Raw genomic sequence first — 6,839 nt, forward strand, 5'->3', positions numbered from 1 at the left:
CCCTGAGCATTGCAAGACCAGGTAGAAGGCAGAGGGACGTGCCTTAGGTGTGTGTAAGGAGGATGCTGAAATCAGGACCCAAAATGAATGAAAATCCACATAATTTTGTCCAGGACTACCACCCCCCCCACCACCCCCATCTTCTAATAAAAAATAGACTCCAATTTACCTCTGCCTGCCTAGTTTTAAAATATTCCCAGTTTGGTGAAACATTCCAAGCCAGAGTTGTACTTCTAATGAAGAATTCCATGATATAATACCATTATGGTGGTTTTATGATATATAGAATTTCTAATCACACTACCGCAGTGGTCCAAAGCTACTGTTTGCCATCCAGATGAAATATTTTTATTTCCAAAAGTATTTTGAAACTACCACTGTAATACTTGATTTAAGTAAGCATTATCAATGGCTGATAAAATCATTGGAAGAATACTTTGGGAGGAACAGGATAATTACACAGTTTCAAAGCTTCACATCTCAGATCACTATGACGGACAAAGACAAAGGTCATGTTTGAAATGGGTTAGTCAGGTAGATACCGAATTAACCAGTGATCCAATTTAATATTACCACTAACGGAACAAACAACATCATGGGCCTCCTGGTTCAGTCCAAGAGAATACAACAGGGAATATATATCACCCCCTTTAAAAAAAAAATGTGTGTTTGCTGGGTGCTATGGCGTGTACCTGCAATTCCAGCAGCTTGGGAGGCTGAGACAGGAGGATTGCGGGTTCAAAGCCAGCCTCAGCAATAGGGAGGCACCAAGCAACTCAGTGAGACCCTGTCTCTAAATAAAATACAAAATAGGGCTGGGGATGTTTCTTAGTGTTCCTGAGTTCAATCCCCACAGAGGTAGGACATTTAATGGATGGGGTATTGTTGAAGGAAGTTGGGTCATGGTTGGGGCATATGCTTGAAGGGGATATTGGATCCCAGCCCCTCCCTTCCTTTCTCTCTCTCTCTCTCTCTCTCTCTCTCTCTCTCTCTCTCTTTTATAAAAAGCTTTTTGACTACCATGAAGTGAGCAGCTGTGCTCTACCACATATTCCTCACCATGATGTTCTGCCTTGTCTCAGGCCCAAAGTATCAGGGTCAAGTGACCATGGACTGAAACCTCTGAAACTGTGATCCAAAAATAAAACTTTCTTCCTTTTAAGTTGATTTTCTTAGGTATTTTTGTCATGATGACAGAAAATTGACTAACATAATGAATAATCTGAATGTAACATGAGGAAACAACCAGTCAAATCCACATCGAGGGTCACTGCACAAAATGACTAGTCTGAACTCTTCAAAAATATCAGTGTCATGAAAGACACACAAGACTGAAGAATTTTCCAAATTGAGAGAGAATAAGAGATATCAGAAGATATTAAAGAGATATGACAACTATGTTTGCATTATGATTCTATATTGATTTCTGGATTACAAAGTGTGTTTTTAGGATAAGTGGAAAATTTTGAAAATAGAAACTACATTGAACAGTATCATTGTATGAATCTAAATTTCTCACATGTGATAATTTCAATATGGTTGCAAAAGAAAATACCCTTGGATCTTAGGAGATATTTTAAAAAATATTTCTGGGCAAAATGTGTTGCATGGATATTTTCTTCTACATATTTAAACCAATAAAGTATGTAGATTAAAGTATAATTAATCCAGTGTTATTCAACAATGGTACAGTGAGCCACTATTATGTGCCAAGTACTTTGGGGGACCACTGGAGACATCAAATAGGGAACAAACACACCAAATGCCTGTCTTCCTCAACCTTATATTGTTCTAAGGAGGAGGAGGAGAAGTGTTTCATTGTATGGACTACTGTGGGAGGCCTCTAGATTCCCCTCAGGACCAGGGTGCCTATTCTCCCTGATTTGTGTTTCACTCCTTCATCCTTCTTGGGGAATTGCTCATCCTTCAGGAAACGCCTGGCCCATGATTGCATATTCCTCACTAGGAGTAGCCAGTGTCTAATGACCAGTCTACCTGGTGCCACAGAAACCTGAGCCCCCATCCCAGTGTAGGGTAAAAGGTCCAAGTCAGCTCTGGAGCTCCCTCTGGCCCCTAGTGCAACTGCAAGGAGTTCGACTTCTCCCCTGACAAACCTGCTTCACTCAGTCTCCTGAAGGTGTGTCTCTAGTCAACCTCCTGCACATTTTAATCCCTCTTGGAGCCCAATTCCTGTGGCATGTACCCCAAATTGCTGTGCAACTATAGAGCTTCAATTTGACTGCAGCCATCTTGGTCCTACATCCCATCTTGCTCCCCAAGAGACTCTGGCACGTATTCCAAGTTCTATAGGATAACTAAGTCAGCAGAGAATTTCTGTGTCATGTGCAGCCTGTTTCTTTTCTTTTCTTTCATTCTTTTTTTTTTTTTTAACTTCATAATCCTTCCAGTCTGTTTTTTAAGAACTTGTTTGATGGTCCTAGCCAGGGACTGGACTAAAAACTGGTCTTCTATTGGGAAGCTTGTCTTCGTCAGCCGAGCACAGAGTTTTGGTGGGACAGACATGAACTGGTGAGAGAGAAAGGACACACCAACCTAGCCAGCCAGATCAGTGGAATCCATGTTGACAATCAGTGGGGTGTCAGAAGTCACAGCCAGATTGCCCTTACCTGCAGACCTAAACTGTTTCTTAAGTGACATTTGACATGTTAATAGTTTTAAAAAAATTTTTTGAGGGCACATGATAATTATTATTACAGAAGAGTGGGTTTCATTATGCCATATTTGTATATGTACATAACATAATTCGATACTAATAGTTTTTAGGATAGCCAGGTACATTGTGGTTGGCTATAGCCAACATGGGTCTAGTTTAGTGTATAAAATCTGCCTCCCATCCTGGGCTACAGGGGTTTGCCCAAGGCAGACTTATGTCTATGAGCCCCTAATAAACTGCACTTTGTGCAACCCTGGAATTTTTTTTTTTTTTTAACTCTTTCTTTGGTCTCTGGGCATTCTTCACCTGGTTCTCCATAAACAGCAATACTGAACTGGTCTCCTGAAACAGCAATAGAGTCAGTTACAAGTTACTAATACAGGATGCAGCAGGGCCAGGAAAGGATCGGGGAGACACAGTTTTGATAATCTTGACTGAAGTCCTGGCATAATCAGGTGATGAGAAATTACATGCCTAGGACAAAAAACCATTTTTTTAAATATTTATTTTTTAGTTTTTGGCGGACACGACATCTTTGTTTGTATGTGGTGCTGAGGATCGAACCCGGGCCGCATGCATGCCGGGCCAGCGCGATACCGCTTGAGCCACATCCCTAGCCCCTGAAAAACATTTTTGCTAATCTAATTTTTTGCCCCTTCCCAGCCTCTACATAGTTTTCAGGTTGAAATTTTTTGAGTGAAGTCATTGGGCTGTCTTTGTATCTCAATTTTCAGATTTTTCACTTGGTTGGAAAGAGAAAGCTTGAGGCGAATTTTCAGATTTGAGCTTAAAGTGAAAGAAAAAGGCAAGACATTCCTTGCCTGCCCTCCTCTTGCAACTCTCCTCCTCCTCTTACTATTTTTAAGTAGGAGGACAAAGCAGGACAGCCTTGGCAAGTGGTTATTGATAATGGGTCTGCAAAGCCACCCACCTACTCTTTCTCCATTTATGGCTTTACATCTAAAAAAACCAGCCAATTACGGGAGCTGGAACATTGTGAGTGTTGAATTCTGGCAAGGCTGGCTCTCTCCATCTCCATAATGACCATGCCTGAGGCACTGGAGAGAGATTGGAGAGGTACTTGTAGGGAAAGCCATCCCGCTGGCTTGTTATATAAGGTCATTAGGCCTCGTGACAGTTATGGGCCGGAGAAAACAATGGAGCTAATAACTTCAAGGCAGTTTCAGTCCTCCTCATTAAAGCACAGAGTTCACTGCCTGCACATTTCTTCGTCCTGGTGGAAAGGGAACCCTAGGTGACTGCTTTTATATTGATTCCCAATCCCTTGACAGCACTCTCCTTTAATATTGATAGAGAGATGGGTTTGGGCACTAGCAACTACCTTTTTGACATATTCCCAATGAAGGAACAATAGCATTTTAGTTCAATGCATTTAGAATAAAGACTTCTCAACGGGCAAAATCAGTACCTGTCTCGTAAGGTTGGTAGTTGAGTCAGGGTTTCTTCTGAGAGATGCCTCAGCTTTCTGTTACTATAAAATTACTGGAGATATTATTAAAAAAAAAAAAAAGAAAGAAAGAAAGACAGAAAGAGGGCTAGGGTGGGGTTCTTCAGAGCCTGAAGTACAGAATTGGAACTGGACTGGCTGTTTTTTTCCCCCTCAGTTCTTGGGATTGAACCCAGGGGTGCTTTACCATGGAGCCATATCCCCAGCCCTTTTTATGTTTTATTTTGAGATTTTTGAGAAAGGGTCTTGCTAAATTGCTTAACACCTCACTAAATTGCTGAGGCTGGCCTTGAACTTGTGATCTTCCTGCCTCAGGCTATCAGATCACTGTGATTACAGGCATTCACCACCACGCCTGGCTTGTCTGCTGTTTTTTTCATAGGAAGTAGACTGCCTAGGATCCAATCATGGCTCCATTGTCTGTAGTGGGGAAACCAGGATTTAATTGGGTGATTTACTTAACATCTCTCGTCTATAAAATAGGAGTACTATGAATACTTACCACAGAGGGTTGTTGAATGATAAATGACTCAAGATATGTAAAACACTTAGACAGTGCCTGACATACAGAGAGGGTTGTGTGTGCCAATGATCATTCATACTTCCCTCTTGTCTTAAGTGATTCTTGACCTGTCCAATCCCAAGAGTCAATACTTCTGCTTGGGAGAAAAGAAGAAAATGATTTCATATAATGGTTTTGGCACTGATGTGCCAAAAGTTGGTTGTATATATACAGTTGAGAAGGAGTTTGTGCTGCCCAAGAGTATTCTACTGTATCTAAATGTGAAAATTCTTGTAGAGAGGACTTGGAGTACTATATGTATGGCTGCAGGAAGCAGACGGTAGAGTGCTTTCTCAAGATTATCAAGTATAAAAGAGAGTCCCATCTATTTGGAAAACACCAATGTTTGTTCAGTGTGAAAACAAAGGATGAGTGGAAGTGATTTTTCATTTTCTTTGCCAAGGACCAGTCCTAGGACTTCATGCGTGCTAGACAAGTGCTCTAATACTGAGCTACATGCTCAGCCAGTTTTTTAAAAAATACATAAAAATTGTACATATTAATGGGATACCATGTAACATTAGATACATGTATACATTTTATATTGTTTAAATCAGGTTAGTGCAGCCATTAAAAAATTATGATAAAAAACAGGTAACAAAAAATTCCAGATAACATAAAATGTTACCTGTTTTTAAGTGTACAGTTCAGTAGTTTTATAATCAAGCTCCAGAACTTTTCATCTTGCAAAACTGTAACTCTATACATGTTAAATAATAATTTCTCATTCCTCCCTACCTCTAGGCCCTGGAAAGATCATTCTACCAGTTTTTATGAATCTGACTACTTCAGATAACTCATATGATTGGAACCATATAGTCCTTGCCCTTTCATGACTGGCTTATTTAACTTAGCATTGTGTTCTCAAGGTTCACCCATAGTGTAGAGGGTAATATGAAATGATTATTTTTCTCTTCCCAGCTTGGTGTTGGTGATTTGAAACCTCCAGATGACTGATGGGGAGAGAATGGAAATAGAAAACTCAAAATCAGAATCCAGTATCCAAGATGGATCCAAGGATTACTTTTCTCTCTTGAGAAGTCCCTCATGTTCAAACCCATTTGCTTGGGACCTCATGATATCTGCATTGTTAGAGGATGAAGAATTTTTGGATGGTTTCTCAGATTTACCTTGAAGAGTTGGCAAAGAAAATCCAGAACCACGGGTATTAATTTGATGTAAGTGCAAAAATAGTCCTATTGACATCTTAATTCTCAATCTCCTACTAGGCTAGAGAAGACTATCATTAAATCCAGAAAACTTCAAATGAACATGAGTCCAGTGGCAGTGCCTGCAATAATAGCAAACCTTCAAATTATAATGGATTTGAATTGTTTTGTCTGTCCATTCTTTGAAAAGTTTTGGTTAATACTTTTAGATGTGACTCCTGCTTCCACAGAGATACAGCCTCCAATGTCTTATCTTAGTAAACTTTTAAGTGGTTTATTTTTTTCACAATTGGACTGGAAGGACAGGAATAACTCGCTTTCTTTCTTTCTTTCTTTCTTTTTCTTTTTGTATTACAGGTCTAGATTTTTGTGTAAGCAATTGTCTGAGTGATATCTGATGGAGATGCATAGAACCATGTCCTTGTAAATCTAGTCCCCATAAAAATCCAGAGGTCCTTAAATGTGATTAAAAAGCAACAGAAAATCCAAGAATGAAATGTTTAAATAAATACTAAGAAAAAATGATGTGGCCAGTGATTAATAACAAAAAGCGTAATATTTGATATGACCAACCTGAAATAGGATAAAATTAAAAATTTAAGAATATAATGTTTTAATAGCCTTTTTATTGATGCATTATAATTATATATAATAATGGGATTCATTGTGACATATTTATACATACATATGACATAATTTGATCCATCTCATTTTCTAGGAACTTCTTTTCCCTCCCCTCCTCCCTCCAGATCCATTGCTCTTCTTTGCCAATCTCCCTTCTATTATCATTACTGCTATTTTAATTAAAGTGTTATATATACATATTAATATACAAAATCACACTTTTTACTTCTTTTTAAAAAAATACTCATTCGGTTGTAGATAGATACGATACCTTTATTTAATTTATTTATTTTTATGTGGTGCTGGGGATTGAACCCAGGGCTTCACACACATGTAAGGCGA

At 39.1% G+C, this 6,839-nt stretch overlaps 1 protein-coding gene across 1 annotated transcript in view; it reads left to right on the forward strand.

The window, feature by feature from the left end:
* Positions 1–6,433, forward strand: part of LOC120889738 (uncharacterized) — a 185,272-nt gene extending 178,839 nt beyond the window's left edge. Inside the window, exon 5 of the mRNA XM_078047196.1 lies at positions 5,626–6,433. The gene's annotated coding sequence lies outside the window, so the exon portion shown is untranslated. The remainder of the gene's footprint in view (positions 1–5,625) is intronic.
* The last annotated feature ends 406 nt before the right edge of the window (positions 6,434–6,839 follow it).

Source organism: Ictidomys tridecemlineatus, chromosome 4 (genome assembly GCF_052094955.1).
Source record: "Ictidomys tridecemlineatus isolate mIctTri1 chromosome 4, mIctTri1.hap1, whole genome shotgun sequence".
NCBI lineage: Eukaryota > Metazoa > Chordata > Mammalia > Rodentia > Sciuridae > Ictidomys > Ictidomys tridecemlineatus.